The 24,721-nt window shown below is 34.6% G+C and overlaps 1 protein-coding gene across 6 annotated transcripts in view; it reads right to left on the bottom strand.

Annotated features, from left to right (window-relative positions):
• Positions 1-24,721, bottom strand: part of MBD5 (methyl-CpG binding domain protein 5) — a 396,020-nt gene that overhangs the window by 252,440 nt on the left and 118,859 nt on the right. For all 6 annotated transcript variants that reach the window (XM_067025972.1, XM_067025973.1, XM_067025974.1 and 3 more), the window contains one exon: positions 3,834-3,927. The gene's annotated coding sequence lies outside the window, so the exon portion shown is untranslated. The remainder of the gene's footprint in view (positions 1-3,833; positions 3,928-24,721) is intronic.

Raw genomic sequence — 24,721 nt, 5'->3', positions numbered from 1 at the left:
AGATGTAAAGAAGTCAATTCAGAGCATTGTTAACCAAAGTTTCTGGTTATAGAATAGTAGAAAACTATTGGAGTTCAGGATTAATTTAGGTATGTGTCAGTGGCAGTTTAAGTCAAGCAAGATTGGGCAGATCAGAGCCCACTGGTCAGGGTTAGGACATTAGCTCAAAACAGAGTGATTATTACATGGCTCAGATGTGGACACTGAGATTGTCTAGTTATTTCCTGACTGAAAGGAAAGTGGGTCTGGGCTATTATACCTGCAGGTGGGAGGACAATCAGGTGTTAACAGTACCCATGGGAGGGGGACTGGAAGAAGCTGAGGGGAAAACTTGAATAGATCAAAAGGGATTAAAGACATAAATAGCATTCAAAGAAATCTCACAACCAGATACTTTTACGTATGAGTTTTAACATACATTAAAGAAACAATAAATTCATATTATATAAAGTTATTCTAGAAAATAGAAAAAGAAAAAAGCTGCTCATCTCATTTTATAAGGCCAGTGTAATCTTAATTGCAAAACCAGACAAGGAAAATGAAGGAAAAAGTATAGCACATTCCACTTAAGAATGTAGATTCTAAAATCCTAAATAAAATATTTACTAACCAAATAGAGTAAAGTATTAAAATAATGCACCATGGTCAAGTAGGGTGTAAACTAGTAATGCAGGCATGGTTTAACATTAGAAATTCTATCCATATAATTCACAACATTAATATACCAGGATAAATATCACATGATTATTTTAACAGATGCATAAAAAAACATTTTATGGGTTTGAAAGTTATTTATGGTAAAAATGCATAACAAGCTAGAAATAAGAATCTTTCTTAATTTGGTAAAGGTTTTATATTAAAAACCTTCAGCAAGCATTATGCTTAAGTGAGAAATTAGATATATTCTCTTTAAGATTGGGCATAAGATAAGAATGCCTACTGTCAGTACTACTATTTAACATAGTTCCAGAGGAACTGACCAAAGATATTGGAAAGAAGAAAGAAGTAAAAGTATGTAAGGATGAGGAAATTAGAAATAAAACCGTCATTATGTATAGTTGATAATATGATCATCTCCCTATAAAAATGAATGATAGTACAGTAATGTTATTAAGAATGAGAATTCAGTAACGTTAGAACCAAGGTCAAGTTTCAAAAATTCAGTAGCATTTCTGTACACCAGCAGTAGACCTCAAGAAAATATTTTTAATTGAATATTTAAAACATGAATATCTACTTAAAGGAAATCATGCATAAAATTAAGAAGTTGAAAAACTGGAAGATTGTTTTTAATATCTAAAACTGATAGGAAATGAAGATCTAAAATATATAATAAACTCTTAAAGAACATTAACCAACAGATAGGAACCCAAATGAAAAATGAAGAATATGAACAAGGAATTTCAGAAGAGGGAAGCCAAAAGGCCAACAAGAATATGAAAGAGATACTCAAACTCATTAGTGATAAGAATTCAAATTAAAACAGTGAGCTATAGAATTTACACACATTAGATTGATAGTATTAGAAAGATAGATAATATCAAGGGTTGGCAGGAAGGAGGGGGTTACTGCTGGTGAAAGTGTGGTCCACGTATTTATTTGGCAGAGCATCTGGCAGGACTCAGACAAATTAAGTATAAACCCAGCAATTCTGTTCCTGGGTATATATTCCAAAGAAATCCTTGCAAAGTTCTATGCTAGGAGAAATATGAGGATGTTCATCATGGCATTGTTTGTTGCAACAGAAAATTGGAAGCAATCTGGGTGGAAATCACTGGAAATGTAGATAGTTATAACATGATAGCTACAAACCTTGGAATACTATACAGCAGTTAGAAGCAATGTAAACACAACAACATAAATAAATGATAAAAATGTAAGGATAAGTAAAATGAAACAGTGATAAAGAGAATGAGATACACAGCACAATACCATTTATGCATATTAAAATTTAATGTGCATAAGTGGGGGAGAAGGCGTAAGATATAGTTAAGACAAGCTCAACCATGAGATAACTGTTGAAGCTGAGAGGTGGGCACATGAAAGTTGATGATATTATACTCCCTTTTCTTTTTTATTTATTTAAAATTTTCCACTTAAAATATTTAAAAAATACATATATATAAACCAATACTCATGTTCTGAAAATACATATAAACAAAAGAGAACAGTGCAACAGATATTAGACTATCACATTAGAATGATTTCCTATGAGTCCAGGTCAGCAGCATGAGAGTGGAAATTAGAATAAAAGAAAATATATAAATAAATAAAGTAAGTGCTTTTCATGGACCAGTGATGACAGTGTGTCATGTGAACTAAGGAATGTGATTAACTCTATTTTCTATGCAAAAGGTACAGTAAAAAAGAAGCTTTTTTTTTTGTTTCTGTTTTAAATCAGAAGGATCTATGTTAGACTGTGGAGATAAAGGAACTATAAAAATAATTGTCTAATTATTATAGTTCAGAAAACAATTTAATAGCTCTTCTAAGCAACCAACTCACCATATAAAACTATAGAAACAAATTAAAAATAAGTAATATTTATATTTGCAAGAGAAGTCATTTCTGGGCTTCCCTGGTGGTGCAGTGGTTGAGAGCCCGCCTGCCGATGCAGGGGACACGGGTTCGTGCCCCGGTCTGGGAAGATCCCACATGCCGCGGAGCGGCTGGGCCCGTGAGCCATGGCCGCTGGGCTTGTGCGTCCGGAGCCTGTGCTCCGCAACGGGAGAGGCCACAGCAGTGAGAGGCCCGCATACCACAAAAGAAAAAAAAAAAAAAAAAAAAAAGGGAAGTCATTTCTGACAATAACATTCACCACAGAAAAGTAGCAAAAATCACTAAGCTGCTAACCAGAAATCAAGGGGAAAAAATAGACTCTAAGTACCTACACTCAAAACGAAGAAAAATAGAGCAAAGGAAAAAAAAATTCCTGCACCAGAAGCTGTATACTGTTTTATTTGATTCACACAGTAGCAGAAGTGGAGTTTGTCACAGGAAAAATTTTATGCTGATATTGAAAAATTAGGACTTTTCAAAGTATTTCTGGTTTCTTCTGAAAAAAATAACAAAATTTGATTTTACTGGTCTAATATTCCCACTTAGAAAGGATTCTAGAGCTAAACAGAAGTGCTCCATTAACAGGTCACATATTCTCCAAGGTTCCAGTGTACCTACCTGACACACAAAATTATTTAAAGTACCTTTTTGCATTTTGTATTCTTTGTATCTCACTCAAAATTTTCCATATGTATTCAGAAATTTACTTAGTAACATAAGCATGTAAACAGTTATGGGAGACATGAACAGAATATAAGTGAAAGGATATGGTAAGTCAAAACAAATCTTTGGGGGCTCAAGAAATAGTGAAAAAGGGGTTTGGTATTCAGAGGTAATACTATGAATATCTGAAACTATGACAGTGTTTTTTGGAGTGGTTAAAAAACACGTTTTTAATATGGTTAGGGACATAAATACATTTAAAAAATACAGTGGATACTAGTTTCTGTAAAATTATTTTTTCAAGTTAAACTCTACTGAGTTATGCACACAGTTTTGATGGAAACTTACTTAATCTCTTCTCCAGTCTTCTTAATTGGTTTGCACTCTTCCATAATACATCAATTTTATCAACTTCCCATTATAAATGAAATCTGATACTTCCTGTCAAGATGGTATTAGGGCATAAAAATTTGTTTCCAAATATGAATGAATGTGGTTGTGAGGTTGCAGGGCCAGTGACAAAAAGTAAGCAAGGTTAGCAGATTAAATTACAATTTGGCAGCCCTAACCATTTAAATTAGCTTATTTATGAGGCTATATTTATTACTTACCTTGAGTGTCTATTTTTTAAAGATCTTGTCTGTAAACCATATACCCTTCAATATCTACTTCCCATACGCAGAAACTGTTATCTTCAATAAGCATCTAAAAGAGAAACATAAGAAAATATCATGACTTTGAGGTTATAAATATTTTTCCACTTATTTTAAATATTAAAGGAGATCTTGAAATTATTCTTTATGATTTCTTTAATAACTATGGGCAAAGGGAGGTATGTATCATAGTACGTATTTTATGTAATTAAACAGTAATAATAATTCTTCCCTTTACAAGATCAGAAAGTTTTGTGAAACATGTATTTTGATCCCTGGCATAGAGTTTAGTAGTTTCTATAAGTACTAATTTTATCTCACTAACCTAGTTTCTATCAACATTTTTAAGAAATATAATTTTAAACACATTGATTCTGATGTCCTACATGAATGTAGCCCTACCCTAGAAAATGCTTTCCTTGTTCAGAATGAATAATTACCAAAAATATATTCTCAATTACATTTGAGTTGCCTATAAAAGTCAAAATCATAGAAATCAGTTAAATATTCTGTCCTCATGAAAAGGTATTATTTACTCCTTATCACTTCAACTGCCCAATCAGTGCTTTACATCAACCTAGTAAAGCTCAGCAGGGGTCTTTTAAAAGAAATTGCCTCTAACAGAGAATTGGGATTATTCAGAGAAAATGCTCTTTGTTGAAATAATTTGATTCTGATTTCCTTTGATTTTTTAAATAAGCCTGAGACAAGCAGTTAGGTAAACAGGATTTGGATGCTGCAGTGCCATACCTTTAGCATGTGGTTTTCAGTACTATGGATTCCAAAGCCAATCAATAATTTTTTGATTAGGAACATCATTGTTCCTTTTGGTCATTAGTGTAGATCCCTGTTTCAGTTGCAGCTACACATTTAAAACACCTGGGGCACTTCTCAATATATGGAGACTCTGTCTCTTCCCTAAATGTTCTGATTTAATTGGTATCACTTGGGGGCCAGAAACTAGCTATTTTTCAAAAGCATTAAGGAAGGATATCTGTTCTGCAGGTTAAGAAACAGTCTCACTGCAACTATTTGACTTAGTTTCTACAGATAACTAATAAGACATTAACTTAAAAAAAATACTTACTACAGATGTCTATGAAAACTAGTAAGATACTTGCTAATCTCACTACTCAATATTTAAAATGACTTCAAAGCTTCCATGACACACATAAACCTACCTCAACAATCTATATGATAGATTACATGGATCCAAGCATGGCATAAATGGTTGTTGTAGTGAATCCCAAACTATAATGCATTTAAGGACCAAAGGTACTACTTTAAAATAAAATGTAGATTCCCAGGTGCCATGCCCAGAGATTCTGATTCAGAAGAACTAGGTTAATAGGAGTCTCTATTTTTAGAGATATCTCTGGTGATCATAATACAAAAGGTCTACAGTCCCTGTAAAACAGTGCTCTAAGGGAGTTCCCTGGCAGTCCAGTGGTTAGGACTCTGCTCCAACTGCCGAGCGCACAGATTTGATCCCTGGTTGGGGAACTAAGATCCCGCAAGCTGCGCAGTGTGGCCAAAAACAAAACCAAACAAACAGTGCTCCAAGTATTTATAAATAGTGACTATTACTAGAACTTCATTATAAGCATTTATAAAAAAACTTCTTGAGTTTATTCTGAGGTTACATTTCTAATCTTTAAAGATAATCCTAAAACCCACTTGTAAAAAGTAACTTTAAACAAGAGTAAATAGGATTTCAGCAATAAATCAATGTAGTTAAGCTAAGATAATGTTTATGGATCATATATTTTGTAAGCTTTGCTATCCTCCTAAATAAACTGTGTAGGTAATTGATAAAATACTTGTGGCCCAAAAAAGAGAAAATCAGGTTATATTCTATAATGAAAATTTAATCTAAAATCTCATATATAACTAGAAACATGCCCTCAATGTCTCAAAATTAAAATTTTTTGTCCTAACTTAGTGGGGGGAAAAAGCTACTCTAATATCATTTGCTCTGTTTAAATACAAAGCCAAGAAAACATCTTGATTCATTTTCCTCAAGAACATACACACACACACACACACACATACATAACTTACTAAAAATAACATGAATCAGGCTGTTAACATTTTAGTTTTGAAAATTCTTATAAACAGGTCCAGAAGTACTTCACAATAAAAATAATATAGTCAACATTACTTACTCTTTAGATTTTTTTCTGAAAAAGAAAAGTCTAATAAACAGAGGTAAATATCGGAGTCTCTGTTATACACAACAAAGATGGTAATCAACAAGTACTAAACCTTGAAAGAAAACTATACATATTTTCTCTTATGGGCCTAAGATGGAAGAGCTCCTAATAAAGTATTCTTCCTACATGCATGTGCCACTAAAGACTTTACGTTTTTCTACTAAGTTAACATCAATCTTAAGTTCATGACCAAAGTCGATTTTTTCTCCCAGGTTTAGTGCTGCTTAACAGCTGGGGAACAGTCATGGACTTCCCAAATGTCTTCACAAAAAGGGAGCTATTCCACCTCTCAAACCAGTAGCAGAGGCTGTATGTCTGCCTTTGTGATTCACAGCTATGAAATGAAGTCCCAGTGTCTTTTAATAGAAGACTCTTGATCTTCTATTATCTGACCTCAGCTTCCTTTTGCTGTTTATCTCTCTCTCTCGGTCAACCAAAAATTAGCTCAGATACTGAGCTCCTTAATGGAAATTTCCATCAACCTGACACTAAAGCTATCTTTCTATTCTGACTTCCTTCACTCATTATTGCAAATTACTTAGCTAATTAATCAGGTTCTCACTTGTGGTCCCTTATTTCTACCTTTTGTTATTATTTAAGATTTAGCATGTTTTTCTAGTAATTAAGTACAGTGTTTTACAGTGATTAAGTGAGGCACCTAGCTTTTCTCTTTAGTATACTTTATGACTATGAATGCTTTAAAAATTGTAATCTCCCTATGCTGCATGAACTTTCCCATCTGTTCTGAAGACTACGGCACCTAACTCTCTTCATGTCTAATAAGCCAGGTAATTTTGGCTGAGAGTAATAGCATAATAATTACTGGTATTAATAGCAACTAAATTAACAAGAATGAACAATTTTCAGTAAATTAGAATCTATTTAAACATACCTAACACAGAAGTCATAGGGAACATGGTTCAGTGTTTCCTTAGGAAAACCACCTGTTTTAAGAAGGACCAATAACTCTACCACCAAAGAATTCACAACCTATATATATTACTCTTCAATGATTAAAAATATAGACTTCTAGATAATGGACATTAGGTATTTCCAACATTTGTCATATAAGTTGCTAAAACTTCCTCCTTGCTTTTAAATACAGTAGTAAGAACTAACATTTATTGATTTCTAAATTCTAAGTAGCATTAATTAATTTAATCCTCACAACAATCCTAAGAAATGCTTTTATCATCTACATTTTACAGATAAGTAAATTGAGGAAGAGAGAGAGTAACCTGCCCAATGTTTCACAGATAATAACTGGCAGAGCTGGGTTTTCAACTCATGCAGTCTACAATTAACTATAGCATTTCATGAAGCCCTCATCCATTAGCTCTGGTAGCCTTATTTAATACATCCTCATATCATTTCTGCCTTATGCCTTCCACCCTTTTGCAGTTTATCAGGTTTCCCACAGAAAGGAAAATGCCATGGTGGTCTACTTCCAACACTTCTTCCTCACAATAAGATGATTTCTAAGTTCTCATTTAGCTCTACATGCTTCCTATTATTTCTGTACCATTTACATAATAAAGCCTCTGTGATATAAAGGGTGTATCCTAAAAACCTCAGTCTTGCTTCTGAATGTCATGTACTATAAGCCTAATCACATTAAAATCCATGAAGTATGGTTCAATACTGGGATATAAAACTTATGGTTTTAACTCAATTCTTTCTACAAAAAAATCTGCCTTCTTAAAATATCACTGCACTCCCAAGTTTAAAACATGGCAGTTTTTATAGGAAGAAAACATGCTTTCTACTTCCCTGAGCTATGGAATTATATTTAACTAAACTTTTACAGGTTATTGCTTTCATACCATTAGCAGTATGCAATTTCATAGCCCTCCAGATCCCATTTATTCTGATCTGACAGTGACGTAAAAAAACTTTTAATTCACAAGTTTCATATATGGTTGAATAGAAACAGATTATAGAAAGAAATTACAGAATTAAAAAAAAACCTCACAAAGTCTTAAGAGAAAACAAACATTCAAAGAATGAAAAATATTTTTAGCCTATGTTTGCTTTCTTAAAGTTTCCAAATTTCTTCAGTACAAGAGCTCTAATCATGCAATCCATGGAAGATTTGTTTTCTCAACTGTTTTTATCATAGAGAATAATCTTAGCCTGAGCATATTCAAGCCATTCTTAGTGCCAGTTAGGACCATTATTAGATTTATCCCAGATCATTCTTTTAGTGGATCTGGAATAACTTTTATATATATATTTTTGTAGCTATTCTATTTTTTTTGTGGTAAACAGCCTAAGAGGCCCTTAATATGCCCAAGTCACTTTCAAAAACAAACAACCATAGGTTATTCTAAATCCTGTCCACCAAATTAAGCCTTGTCTTTAGCCCTCTTGCAACTTGTCCATGTGATCTGGCTTCAGTAGGATACTATAAAGTCCAAAGCAACTGAAGTTCTCTCTATGAAAGTTGATAATAACCAGGGTATTCAAGGTATTCACAGTGAATGATATATTTTCATTAAATAAAGAAAAAATAGCCATCCCTTTTTTTTTTCCCCTACTAGCATTCTCTAAAAACATCCATCTGGTATAGGCAGGGTATCTCTTCAGTTAAAATAAATAATCAATTTGGTTGTGATAGACCTCCTTAATTACACCTGTTATTTGGAGAATACTAGTGAGTGATTTTTTGGCTACACTAATATGCAAACACCTTGAGAACTGACCTTTCTGGAGAGAAAGAACTGAGTACAACATTTTGCCAAATACAGTACCAAGAACATACATATTAATATGCTGGCAATACTAAATTCAACTTTAATTTTATTATCCTATTGGGCTTGTTGATAGACAATTAATGAGCTAACAGAGTTGGGATCCAATAAATGGGTTGGCAGCTCATTTATTACTATAATTCTATATAGTCTCTCTCAACCTCAAAAATAAGGTTCTCATTCCTCAACTACTACGGAATGAGAACTCAAGGTTGACAAAAATGAGTATGTTGTAGAGAAAAAAAATGGATTGGGAGAATGAAATCAAGTGAATATGAAGGTCTGTGTTAGTATGTGTACATTCAATAAAACAAAAATTTTTTAAAGGAATCATTTCATTTATCCTTCCATGTGTTAGAAATTTTCAAGGACTTCCTCAGAGGCAGTGCTATAGAAACACAGTATAAAGCTATTTATAGGATAAATAGCTAGGATGATGTTGATGCTACCTTCTTATCTTCTCAGGTTCTGCCTCTTGCCTCCTGAGTCCTGTCCCAGTAGTCTCTCAACACATTTCTAGCAGTTTATCCCCCCTTTATCTTTTTTTTTTGTGTGTGCGTGTCTTCCTTAAAAAGTCACTACCACTGACATCACCTCAGTTTTCTTTTCTAAAACATCATATTCCTCTTTCTCTGATTATCATCACCAACAGAAGTTGCCTACATTTCCAGAATACCAGAAATGAAGTACTTTTCAATGCTGGAAAATTCTATAGAGGAGGAAAAAGAAGGGAAGAAAAGTAAGAGTGACAACAACTACTGATTTCACTGTTCAGGATTATGCTAAAAGGGTAGATGAGATTACTGGACAAGAGACAGGGATATCAAAGAAGGAATTTCAACATCAGAGGGTATGCTTAAATTCCTTCTGAAACATGGTAACCTTGAAGGCCCCTTCCAACTCCATGATTCTTTGAATTTATGGTTAGGAATCAAAACAAATTTTATGAGCAAACAAGAGAAGAATGTTTTGAAAAAAGCATTAAGAAGTCAAACACCAAAGTTGTACTGCCTCATTTTGGAGGAAGGCAACAGAAATTCATGAACATTTAACAGAGTATCACTAATTTTTTAAATTCTAAAGCAATATGGCAAAATACAGGCATTAGTTGTACCAGTTAGCAATTTACTACCTAACATATTTAACTAACCCCAAGGTTAAAACAAACAAAATAGTATAAATTGATCATGAGCCAACATGAAGAATAAAACCAAAACCTGGGGAATGATGTTGAACTTCATGCCACCAAAGGAAAGAACTGGAATTTCGCCTAACAAAAAAGATGTTCTGCTGCTGCTGAAACAGACAATGGGTCCATGACCTCGTGTGCACGTGTGCCCACGAGAGAGAGAGAGAGAGAGAGAGAGAGAGAGAGAGAGAGAGAGAGAGAGAGAGAGAGAGAGAGAGAGACACCATTGTTTTTGTGCACAAAAATTAGGAGGCCTTAAAGAAGTTTCACATATTTTTGAGTATATTAATGGTGTTACAACAACATTTTGGGGCATTTGACATAAAAGACTCTGACATCTCAAAGAACACTATTATGAAGAAAGATTTCATGAAGCTATCATAAGTCCAGTCCACTGCCTAAAAAGAAATCCAGATCCAGAATATGAACCATAATGTTTTATTTACATGGTGGTAACAGAGATAATAGGTCTAAAATAATAGGTCCACTGTATTTAACTGAACAAATTACTACTTTGATACAAATTTGTAACAAAAAAAGTGTTACACTAGTAACAAATTATTACTAGTGTTATAGGAGCTTTAGCAGAAAATACTGAATCAAAACTCAGAAAAAGTCTTTTTGGAAGATGTTCTCTACATAAAAACAAAATCATGTAAGTTAAAAAATAAATAAGATATGCTAGACTCATTAGTACTTGTTAGTTAAGACTAATTTGAGAGAAAACTAATTAGAGGGAAGATATATTTACATTAACTTATAGAAAAATTTTAAATAAATACAATTTCAAGTATGTGCATACACACTAAAAATTGCTCTCTTGTAGATATTTTTTAAATAAGCAGCTTCACAATACAGCTATAGATGATTAAAAGTGGCATAAAAGGTGCTCCTAGGCAAACACCAAATTTACGCTATAAGACTTTTAAAACGTCCTTTAATATGTAAATACCCTCCTTCCAATATTTATAACATTGATAATGTAAAGAAAGCATAACCTTTTTATATAACATATACTTTATATATAACACATAGTTTATATAACACATGTAAAGCCAAAGTGACTTTTCAAATTACAAACAAAACGGCCCTCCAAAATGATGAATAATCACTCATCATTAATGGAAATACTCAAGGTACTCTCCTAATAAAATAGACTTTAGCCAATATAACTGAAAAAAGCAACAAGTGGTTATATCTTGGGAGAATATTAAAAAGTTATAAAAGAAAGAAATGGAGGGAAAAAAAACAAAATGAAAATTACCTACATAACCAAATCAAATTCTACCACAATTTCCAATAGAAACAAAAAGATAGCAGGGAGAGGTGATAGAGCTCTGTGCAAGGAGGTGAAGTACCCATATGTCAACCTATTGAAACAATAAAATGAAAAGCAGAGAAAATGCAAATAAATGCACAGAAGAATAGGAATATTGTCCTTAGTGATGTCTGAAAAACATGTTAATGTGACTAATGTATCAAAGCCACCAGTGCTTGGAGGAACCACTAGGCTCTGACCTTCTGCAGATTTTTGGGGCTGGCACTCATACAGCAAAAGAAACCATATTATGTAAGAAATTCTGTGAGCTGCAGTAATGACTGATTTTATGACATCTGGAAACAGCTATCTTTTACCAAAAGAACAATATTTCAAAAACAATATTTCAAATCCTACCAAGAACAGCTCAATATTATGCCAACCTGTCAAATTATGAAGAGTTTTGTTAGAGAAAATAACACACTGCCAAAGGAATAAATTCCTTATAAACAGAAAAAGATGTCTGGATTACACAAATTACCTCTAGGATTAAACAAAGATGGGGTCATTATTGACTCAGTGAAAGATAATTGAGAATTCAAAAAACGAAATCCAAATATGAGCACAAATGCAACCAAAAAGAGCTTCTGAGTCACTCCTGTTTATTAGAGATTTTTCAGGTTTAGAGGATTGTCCTGTCAAGATTTTGTGGGATGTACGAAAAATTAATGGAATATCATTTTAGATCTTTCAAAGGTGACAAGTCAAATGCTATACATATAAAATGTGAAGTCTTTCCGGAAATTTGTTCCATCTTCTCTGTGTTTATAATGAGCTGAATGACTATGCAGAAAAATACCTGAATGTTTAAACCACTACAGTATAGGCCATTTTGCTCTGAGTGATTTAAGTCTTAATACCACCTCTCACATATAGCTTTAAATGCTATTTAAAATTAGTCAAATATTAAATGTTCCCAACATTGCCAGCATTTATAATGCTGTGATCCTCTGATGATTCCTTAGCACTGAGAATACAGCTGTAGGTGCCATGGTAGATACAGAAATAATAAAATTCACCCTATATAAATATACAGTAAGTAGGTCTTTAACTAGGTATAGTAAACTGCAAATTAATATGTGGAAGGAAAACTTAGTATGGTGGGTTCATGTTCGGTAAAAATTAAATATAAAACGTTTAAAATACCTACTGATTGGCTGGTTGTAACACAGAGCAAATGAAGCAAAAAATAAAATGAAATATTCAGTTCTTTCATATAAAAATAACAGAAAGAAACGATCTCAAAGCAGTTAAAAAAATATGAAATATTGTGATACAAACCAAGAAACAATGTATTAATTCACTGAAATCTGCATTTCAAATAATTTTTCTATCAGACAAAAAGGTGAAAGAATAAATACTCAGTCATTTCCTGTTGCTCCCAGATTATGAAATTAAGAGATTAGGTTTTTAGCAAATTTGAACATACACTATATAGATTATTAAGTAAAAATCATCATTGTTTTTGTTTTATTCTTCTTGGATGTGGATAAAGAAGATACAACAAGAAGACGGTTATAAATGAGAGCAAATTCACATTTGGAAAAGCAAACCGACAAAGTCTTTACAATAACTTAATACAGTTTTTGGTCAAAGAACCATAAATTGCAAGTTTCTTCCAAACTACTGCAAGTTCATAATTTAAAAAAAATTGTTGACTGTAAATAAAGGCAATGTATGTTAACTGGAGATCGATCAATCATCAATCAATATAACTGAAAAGGACCATACAATAAAAGTTTAGCAGAAATCTCAAGGAAGGAATTCTCAGTTATGCCTGACCCTATAAATGTGTCTTAAAAAACATTAAAAATTAATACAGTATTCAAATCTTTACATATCTATCCAAATATTAGATGTATCAAAATTATGTATTTTGATACATCTAATGTTTGGTCAGAATGAACAGTGTGGCTGTACCAGTTGTTAAATACTAAATAGTAAAAGACTTCCATACTTTTTAGAAAATAGCCACTGCTCCAACATCTCCATATGTCCCCTTGTCTCTCTTGTGGCGGGAGGGACCTCTCCCTCCCACCAAGAGTTCTCCATGTTCTAATCCCTAAGGAGCTAAAACTTGGCAGAGCATAAGGCCTACAAGACCCTGGCATCCACTATGGTTGGTGCTTGGGCCACACCAGCCCTTACATAATTCGAACCTCTCCTCTGTTAATAAGACAGAGCACAAGCTTTAAGCTTGGAGTCAGAGAGACTACATTACAGCAGCTCTGCTATTTGAGTAAATCATTGGATCTTTCTGAAATTTCAACTTCTTTTGAAATAAAGTTATTATTAGCTACCTAGTAGGTAGCTGATTGTGGATTATGTGAAATGACATAAAGGGCTTATTATTAGCACACGGTAGGCATACCATTTACTTTCTCCTCACCTTACTAGGAACATAGTAAATATTACATGGAAAAATAAGCAAAAACTGCAGTCCTTTATCACAAATGGGTCATATTTTAAATACTCATTTTTGAAATGAGTAGAATTAGAATGCATTTTCCCCACAGTAATCATTATATAAACGTAGTTATATATCTCAACAATTTTATAAATTCCAATTTTATCCATAATGCTCTGTTCTCATACATTAAAAATTTATTGGGCATTCATATATGATAAGCACTATTCTAAGAATTTTACATTTAACTTATTTAATCCTCAAAAACTCTTACAGAGTAGTATGTTCTTATCATGCCCACTTAACAAATGAGGAAATCAAGGCAAGGTGAAGTAACATGTGCTTGGTCACACTAGCTAGTTAAAGTGGCAGAGCCAGGATTTGACCAAGGGCCTATGTTCCTCCTAATCACTATATTGTATTGTCTTTGGAGTTATATAAATCATAAAACCTATAAATACTTATACAAATCAAAACATTGGGAAGAAATACATAGTAGTTTCTCAATTTGTGATATAAACAAAGCTGGTCAAACTGAGCAAAAGAAGAAAAAAGTGCTACACTGAATTTATCTTGCAGGCTGGTAGCTGGAGGAAAAGCAGGCTAAGACAAATTAGATTTATGGAGATATAAAGTGGATTGTCTATTGTCAAAGGCTTTAAATGCTGCTATCATTGGTTCTTCATCACAGTTAAACTTCCTGAGTTATCTTTCCTTTTCTTATTTACATATATATCATAGGTTTTACAAAATGATACTTAAAGGGTGGAAAATCCAGCAGGAAATCTATATAGTCCCTAAAATGGGCTTGATTTCTCCTTCCTCTTTCAGGGTAAGTGTCCTTTTAAAGATAGTCTGCAAACAGTTTCCAACTGGTTTTGGCCTGGGCTCCCAAAACTGGATTATCAACGGTGACCAGGCTCTTGCCTGGCACCTTTCCCTCAGATCAAGAGAATGGGCATATTTGATCCAAGAGGGTTAAACTCAGCCACTGCCTGAATCCCATCTTCTTCAAACTAGACCTAGGCCTTCCTTTTACCCTTGACACTCCTCTGAATGCTCTGTGACCATTCCTGGCTTTGAAAGGTTACTTTTTAAATTCATTTCTTGGTGTGCTAAATGATTTATCTCTAATGCTCTTAGTATTTTTAGATTGCTCTTAATATTTTCCTCTGAGCAATTAATTACATTTTACTTCTAGAATCAATGTGGACGTTAAGTATTTTATTCATTTGGTATATTAAATGCTCTGAATGCTAGTTTCTAGTCTCTCAGGATCTTATTACTTTACTATTTTGTTTTCAATTCTTAGCATTTTTAGGTATCCCTAAACATTTATATTTGAGCATTTTAAGAGTATTAAGGTTTGTTTTAATTTAGACTGTAGGTTTCAATAAATTTTTTGTTAGAACTATATTCAATTTTTTGGTTAAAATTCATTTTTTCTTACTTCCAGTGTTGAGACTTTACTATTTATATTGATTCTAGTATTTTAAAGTTATGTTTAGAATTTTAATAAAAGGGTGACCATACAAGACCCTTTTACTTATATAACTTTGCTAATTTTTATCAGTATTTGATAGCTAGTAATTTTAAGTTTTGTATCACAATAAATGGAAAGGGACCTATCATACTAAATATTTTCAGTCCCAAACAATTCATAGATAACCTTTACAACTACCCATTTACTCTAAATAATTTATCATAACAGTATAAAATAAATTATACCAGCAAAATGGGAAGGATTCTCATCTTTGGGTTTATTAGTTATCTTAGTGGGGTTTCCAAGGAAGCAGACCCTGAGACTAGGACTGAGTGGACATAATTTATTTGGGAGGTTCAGAGAAACTGGTAGGGGAGGGGGCAAGGTGATAAGAGTAGGGCAGGCAGCTAATACAGGGTGCATCATTAAGCTAGCTATCACAGAAGTCAATAGAAACAATCTAATGGGGGAACCTGGCAAATGTTATAAGATACATGTCTCAGAACTGCCTAAGCCAAGGACAAGGAGCTGAAACCTGTCACTCATTGCTTAAAGTCTTCCCCCAGTAGCTTCCAGCAGCTCAAAGGCAATCCTATGGCTTAGATGCAGGTGCTGGCCTTTGGACGGCTGATGTGTACAAAACAGTGAAGGTCTACAAGAGCATATGGACAGAGTACCACATTACCTATTAAAGCTGTTAGGTAGCCCCCAATCACCACAGTGATCATTCCAACAAAGTAAATTTAGCCCAAAATGTTGGTGAAATTTTGGCAAACCGGTTCTGACTGGAAGCTGAAATTAGATATTGGTGACAGTATCTAAGTATTGGGCTGTCCAAAAAGTTCATTCGGGTTTTTCAATTAAGATGTTACAAAGACCCTAACAAACTTTTTGGCCAACCCAGTATTACTACTAATAAGGTAGTTTGTAACTTCTCAATTCAAAATGCTAACCCAATAGGAGCCTGGTACAAAGACACTAGAAAACATATATAAGTTCAAGGAATAATACCAGCCTATGATTTAACTCTTTCAAGAAATAATCCTCACAGATTCCTATAATGTCTCAAACTATAGCAAGGACCAACACCCATCAGAACAAAGAATGTGAAGCATCAAACCGAATAATCAGTCTGGCTGGTCCGTAATAAATGGTTACATTCCTACTGCAACTTGAAGGCCCATACTATTAAAAAAAAAAATCAAAGTATGGATTAAGTCATTTGGAGGATCCACAAATACTTTCCCTGAGAAGACAATACTGCCCTGACCTAAGTAAAATTTCTCTTACTCAGATTTGAATTCTTCCTCAGCTTTAAAGTCTTTCTTTGCTCCTCTTAGTATTCATCCGAGTTGCACCTTAGAGCCTCCTCCTTTTGGAGTATTTGATATCATTTGTTTCTTGGGGTCAATTGATAGTTGCTGACCTGGAGAGCTCAGGTCCAGGTCCTGGTGTTACCATAATGCCAGAGCTCCTGTGGTCAATGTGATGCCAAATCTGATGGATTACTATTTCTGGATCTTCACTCTGCTCAATGTCTCACTTTGGATTAGTGCTTACAGCCAACTGGATAGCTAAATCAAACTGGATGGCTGTCGTGAGCTCTGTGGGCCATACAGGGGCATCTTTGGTCACATACTCCCCACTGATGTAGGTTTATTAAAGAGCGGTGATCTTTCAAAGCTAAACATACCAGTGAGAAAAATAACTGTATATCAACTATATATCTGTACCAAGCAAGATCAGTACTGTGGCTATGAAACTGACTTGTAGTTGTAATTTTTTGCAGAGAACAGAGAAAAAAAGGTGGGAAGCAAGTGCTGTGTGAAAGTAAAGACGTTTCTCCTTAAACTGTGCCGTGTTACTTATCATGGTATTTGGGACAATTATGCATGCATTTACTTCCTCTGAATTATATTTTAACGACACAGTTGCCAAGCATTGGTCTATCTCTACTGCAGAAAGTAGTGCCCCAGACTTTGTCAGGGCACCTCTGCTGTCACTCTGTGGGTTCTGTGTTTGTCAGACTTACTTTTAAAGTGTGAATGCATGGGGTGGGTATTTTTTGGGGGGGTGGGGTTGGGGGAGAGGTAGTAGGAAATGAAAAGGGTAAGAGATTCACCTTGGAAAAATATTTTCCTTCTCAAAATGCAGAAGTCTGGTAAAGAAATATAGCACATAACAGCAAAGGATATCATAAACAAGATCAAAAGACAACCCTCAGAATGGGAGAAAATAGTTGCAAATGAAGCAACTGACAAAGGATTAATCTCCAAAATTTATAAGCAACTCATGCAGCTCAATAACAAAAAAAAAAACAACCCAATCCAAAAATGGGCAGAACTAAATAGACATTTCTCCAAAGAAGATACACAGATTGCCAACAAACACATGAAAGAATGCTCAACATCATTAATCATTAGAGAAATGCAAATCAAAACTATAATGAGATATCATCTCACACCGGTCAGATTGGCCATCATCAAAAACTCTAGAAACAATAAATGCTGGAGAGGGTGTGGAGAAAAGGGAACACTCTTGCACTGCTGGTGGGAATGTAAATTGATACAGCCACTATGGAGAACAGTATGGAGCTTCCTTAAAAAACTACAGATAGAACTACCATATGACCCAGCAATCCCATTACTGGGCATATACCCTGAGAAAACCATAATTCAAAAAGAGTCATGTACCAAAATGTTCATTGCAGCTCTATTTACAATAACCAGGACATGGAAGCAACCTAAGTGTCCATCAACAGATAAATGGATAAAGAAGATGTGGCACATATATACAATGGAATATTACTCAGCCATAAAAAGAAATGAAACTGAGTTATTTGTAATGAGGTGGATAGACCTGGAGTCTGTCATACAGAGTGAAGTAAGTCAGAAGGAGAAAAACAAATACCAAATGCTAACACATATATATGGAATCTAAGAAAAAAAAATGTCATGAAGAGATTAGTGATAGGACGGGAATAAAACACAGACCTACTAGAGCATGGACTTGAGGATATGGGGAGGGGGAAGGGTAAGCTGTGACAAAGTGAGAGAGTGGCATGGACATATATACACTACCAAATGTAGGGTGGATACCTAGTGGGAAGCAGCTGCATGGCACAGTTAGATCAGCTCGGTGCTTTGTAACCACCTAGAGGGGTGGGATAGGGAGGGTGGGAGGGAGTGAGACGCAAGAGGGAAGAGATATGGGAACATATGTATATGTATAACTGATTCACTTTGTTGTAAAGCAGAAACTAACACACCATTGTAAAGCAGTTATACTCCAATAAAGATGTTAAAAAAAAAAAAGAAATATAGCACGTAAAGCACTAAAAACTTGGGAAAAAAGAATAAAATTGTACTTTCGTATATTTTTAAAAGACCAGTTTGCAATATAAAATTATATACTATTAATAACTCTTGAGTAAAACAATCATTTTATGTACAGTATGCCTAATTTCTTATCATCTCAATTTTAATAACAAGAATAACAGAAATTTATAGCTGGGCAGCAACAAGGACGGGCCTAGAGATTATCATACTAAATGAAGTCAGAAAGAGACAGACAAATCCATATGATATCACTTATATGTAGAATCTAAAACATGACACAAATGAACTTATCTATCAAACAGAAACAGACTCACAAACATAGAGAACTGAATTGTGGCTGCCAAGGGGGAGGGAGGGTGGGACAGGGATGGATTGGGAGTTTGAGATTCCCAGATGCAAACTATATATATAGAATGGATAAACAACAAGGTCCTACTGTATAGCACAGGGAACTATATCCAATATCCTGTGATAAACCACAATGAAAAAGAGTATGTAAAAGAATACATATGTATGTATAACTGAGTCACTTTGCCGTACACCAGAAACTAACACAACATTGTAAGTCAACTATACATGAATAAAATACGTTTTAAAAAGAAGAAATTTACAGCTAGAAGAAACCTGAGTAATCTCCCAGATCTTGCTTCATTTTCAAGAAAAGAAAACAGAGCTAAAAGGTTGACTTGCTGAAGGTCATAACAGCGATAAAAGGGCTAGGATCCAGGTCTCCTCATTTTCTCTCAAATGTCCATTTCACAAAAAACTTTAAAATACTATTAACATAGTTTTTATGCAATTTGCAGAGCTTTTCATTTGTGCTCCACAACATAATACCTTTTTCACATATGTAATTGTAGGAAGTATTATAAGCATTGCACCACCTCCGAACTTGAGCATATTTCAAATCTGTATATGTCTTTTAATTATTTTCTTACTAACAGTGTGAAAGGATGTTTGTGTATGGCTATATATTAAGAACTATACCTTGATTGTTAACAATTCCATTAACATGAAATACATCTGAATTACTGTAATTCTTTTAAAATTTACAGCAAGTCACCAGTCTCAAAAGATAAAGAGCTATTTTCTGAAAGTCATACCTTCTAAAATTAAGCAAAGTGTGGAAAAGGGGGATGTGGGCATGTAAATTAAAAAAAAAATTATCCCAGCACTTTAACCCAAAGTTTTTCTCCCCATGCCCATGTTTTTTTTAATTGTTTTTCTCTTCCCTCCAAAACTACATATAAATCATATAAGAAAAGTGCTTCTAACAGCTCTTCATTGATCCATAAAAGGCTTTTAATCAACAATACAGTACTACTTCATTAACAAGTCATCTGGGTACAGAGTTTTTTGGCTTGGACATGAAACAGGCTGAAAGAAGTTCCTGACTGAAGAAAATGCTGGCTCAGAACGAAGGCCAACATGAAGATAACTAATCTAGATGCACCTGAAGGAAAGGCCCATTTACAATAATAAATATAGTGAGTATAAATTATATTCTCACAAGTGCACAGTTGTTTAATTATGTTAAGAGTAAAATAGCTTTGGGGAGAAACCAAAACAAATCAATCCTATTTACAGCACAACTTCTGTAAGCTGTGTTTTAGGTTCCTGCTTTGGAGGCTTGTCTTCCTCTTGCTGGCATAGAGACAACATGAAGGATCAAAGAATAAGCCTTCTTCTCTAAAGGGAGCTCTCTAGGCACAGCACAAATGTGGCATTCATTAGATCGTCACAATCCAGATGCTCAGAATCCAGAATGCCTAGACTCATTCCTTGTGAATGGGACAACCTATAACAATTCAGTCACAGGAATTATAGGCTTTAAACGAACAGAAATCAAAATATTTTTTCCCAACCTGTGAAAATCTAATCTGGATTCAACTAATATTTAACTAACTTTCTAGTTTATGCTAAATACTTTCCCTAATATAATATGATTTCATCATCATTAAAACCTTAGGGTATAGGTGTTCTCATTTTCACTTAGCAGATGAGAAAACCAAGAGACTAAGAGAGGACAAAGCTCTGGCCCTGGATTGAAAAACTGTGGTGGTAGAACCCAAGCCCAAGTCTAGTGCTGACTCCATCTTTCCACATTGTTTTGTTAGTTGTTAGTATCAAAATTCAGATTTATTACATTTTAAAATTATTTGTCTGTTTTATTACAAAGTGATCAAGATAGCTTATAAAGTACCAGTACCATATATTAAAATGGAAATAAGTGAGAAAATTGAGATAAAAATTAAGAGTGGGAAACGTTGAGATTAAGAAAGAGTTGTAGGAAATGAATGTTTTTATATATCATTATGATGACAGTACAGGAACATATTAATATATAAGACCTACTTTAGCAATATAGTGCTTTTTTCAAAATATCATTAATTCAGCAATGCTGTCAGGTGTAATCACTCTGGAATTCTCTTTTCTATGGGTCCCTCTATTTTCAGTGATGTAGTTGTCAACAATGATCCAAAACTCAGAGAAGACCTCCCTTTTCCCAGGTGGCCAGGATGATGTGATCTCTTTGGGAACTCCGCCCTAGGAAACTAGTTCCATTTACCACATGGTTTTCAAAGGCAGAAATGTATTTCCAATTCCAATACATTAAATTACCAAAAAAAAACCCCCAAAAACCCAACCCTATAACTTGGGGCTTGGGGGTTTCAGTTATTCCCTATTTGATGGAATAATGCAGAAAGTCTACAGAACTAATACAGTGACCAAGAACATCTACATAGATATTTCTAGTTCCTAATATATTCATTTCCAGAGAGATTTTAATTCAAATATGATCAAACTCATTTCAATAAATTACATAAGTATAATACCCAGTTTTGATCACATTATATATTATGAAAACTGGAAGGTATATTACATATTATATATGGAAAATAGAAGGAAGATATCAAAGCCTAACTTCTCCTAAGTGTTATTAGCACTTTCTAGAAAAACACCTATGCAATCCATTTTAAACCCATCTTTTCAATTAAATATTTATTAATTAGTATTCAAACTACAATTTCCTCCTGGGAAGAAACAGTGTATCCATTTAACACAGCACAAAAATAGCATACAGTATAACAAGCCAGGCTTTTATCCTATAAATGTTTTTGGATCTTGTGACATAACTAATTCCTCATCAGAGTAAAGAAAGCTGACTCACTCCTCAACTGGGCTAAGGGGTAAAGAGTCGAGTTTATCTGTCAGTATTTAAATTCATGTGCCTCTGAAATGACTGATATAAGTGGAAAAAGTGCAAAGGGAAAGAAGTTTAACTCCACCCCATCTCAGTCTCATTCTCATGATATGCTGCTGCTCAGCACAAACTTCGGTTTTCTGAGTAGGTGCAGTCCTTTGTGGTTTACTGAGAATATGACATTCCAGGTCCTCTACTTCCAAGTCTGCCACTATAATATCTCGTGAGGGGACAAAATTACACACGATATACATTTTAAATTCTCCTCTCTGCTCACCTACTTACCTATCCTCTTTCCTTTCTTCCCTCTCTTTCTTGCTTCAAAGATAGAAATATGACTTACTTCTCCAAACAGACTATGGGAATACATAGGCATCACTAGGTTTGACACTAAAATTTAAATATTATGACTAAAATAGATCTTGGAAGAAATAACAAATGCTCACCTACCAAACGCATTTCCTGGATTGTTAATAAGACCTGGTTCTTGAAGCTATAATTTATTAATTCCAATGTAGATATCTCAACATACACATAATTTTAGACTTCCATGTTGTTAGCATTATATATACATCATAGTTCTTCTATTAAACTAACATTAAAGAACATAACTGGGTCTTCTCTCTTAATTCAATACAGTAAAATTTGGAAACTCTACTGTGTGAGACCGGTTTCAGGTGCTCTTGAGCGTTTTAAGGAGTACAAAGAATTAGAGATATCAATGTGCACAAATCACCATAAAAGCAGAGATACAAATAAAATACCATGGAAACTAAGAGGTGGGAGGGAGTAATAACTCCTTTGTAACTCTTGAAGAATTAAGATATAAAGCAAATCAAATTCTGGTGGACTGAGATTCAAAAATGTAATACTTAGGAACTCAGATGCAAGTCTATCCCTAATTATAACTTTCAACATGAATCTCATAAACTCCTCTGCTTATCCATCTCAAAGATATCTCCCACAATAGATCCAATGTCTTGGAAAGATCCCACTCAACAGCTTCTTGTTATATTTCACATGACCTCTGAAAATGCCATCAACTCAAGGAAGCTCTCTCACCTGGTCTCAAACACTATGATTGTTCTCTATAACATGTAATGACTACCCTACCCACATTACTTACTATTTATGATATCAGTGTACACTTACATAACTACCTTAAACTTTGGTACCTTAACTGTCAGGTACTGTGCTGAATTGCTTTACTTGTATTTACTCTGTTGATCCTCACAACAACCCTGCATGCTACTTAACAAAACCGACTCTATTTCATGCATCAAGAAACCAAGGCTTACAAAAATTAAGTCACATGTGGAAAACTAACAAAATTAATAAATTATAGTCAGGAAGTCTAGCTCCAGAGGCCACACTACCAATCAATAAGCAATACTACCTTGCTTAACATCGCTGTAAATGTGGCACATATATACAATGGAATATTACTCAGCCATAAAAAGAAATGAAACTGAGTTATTTGTAATGAGGTAGATAGACCTGGAGTCTGTCATACAGAGTGAAGTAAGTCAGAAGGAGAAAAACAAATACCGTATGCTAACACATATATATGGAATCTAAGAAAAAAAAATGTCATGAAGAGATTAGTGATAGGACGGGAATAAAACACAGACCTACTAGAGCATGGACTTGAGGATATGGGGAGGGGGAAGGGTAAGCTGTGACGAAGTGAGAGAGTGGCATGGACATATATACACTACCAAATGTAAAATAGATAGCTAGTAGGAAGCAGCTGCATGGCACAGTTAGATCAGCTCGGTGCTTTGTAACCACCTAGAGGGGTGGGATAGGGAGGGTGGGAGGGAGTGAGACGCAAGAGGGAAGAGATATGGGAACATATGTATATGTATAACTGATTCACTTTGTTGTAAAGCAGAAACTAACACACTATTGTAAAACAGTTATACTCCAATAAAGATGTTAAAAAATAAAACAAAAAAACCCCCCAAAAAACCACCTCTTGGGCTTCCCTGTTGGCGTAGTGGTTGAGAGTCCGCCTGCCGATGCAGGGGACACGGGTTTGTGCCCCGGTCTGGGAAGATCCCACATGCTGCGGAGCAGCTAGGCCCGTGGGCCATGGCCGCTGAGCCTGCACGTCCAGAGCCTGTGCTCCGCGACGGGACAGGCCACAACAGTGAGAGGCCCGCGAACCCGAAAAAAGAAATAAACCTCTTGCCTATGAGAGCCTGAGATTACCATGACAATTCCATTTGCTTTGTGTATACATGAGATAATTGCACACCCAAATCATCTGTGGAACATCTTAACAGAGATATCCATAACCCACCCTAGAAGATATTGATTCATTTTGTCCACAGTTGGATTGGGCCTCTGTATGTCTAGAAAACCACTCAGGTATTTCTGATGTGTAGCCAGGGTTGACAGCTAATGTACATTACACACTTTTACAACACAAATTTTAAATAGCATGAGCGCCAATTTGGATTTCTCAGTGGCTGCCACGAACACTGTATTAAGAAGGATACTAGGGCCAGTGCAAGCTCAGATTGCCTGGATTCAAATCTTGGCTTTGGCATTAATTACCTGTCTGACCTTGTGTTCAGCTTCCTTATATGAAAACATGAATAATACTGGTGTTTACTACGGTTGCTGAGATGAATAAAAACTTTACTAAGTAAGGAATTTAGAACAGTGCCTGGCACGTGGAAAATTTCAATAAATATTAGCAATTGTCATGGGAGTGGCATCCTAAGTACTAAGTATTTGCCAATTCAGACCTGAGAAATGACACTCTTGGTGGTTGAAACTTAATGAGTTTAATGCTATACCTATGAGAAAAGACATTTTATTTTATTTTATTTATTTATTTATTTATTTTTTTGCGGTATGCGGGCCTCTCACTGTTGTGGCCTCTCCCATTGCGGAGCACAGGCTGCGGACGCACAGGTTCAGCGGCCATGGCTC

The sequence above is a fragment of the Kogia breviceps genome, chromosome 2 (assembly GCF_026419965.1).
Source record: "Kogia breviceps isolate mKogBre1 chromosome 2, mKogBre1 haplotype 1, whole genome shotgun sequence".
NCBI classification, from domain to species: Eukaryota; Metazoa; Chordata; class Mammalia; order Artiodactyla; family Physeteridae; genus Kogia; species Kogia breviceps.
This window is presented reverse-complemented; position numbering and strand designations above follow the sequence as displayed.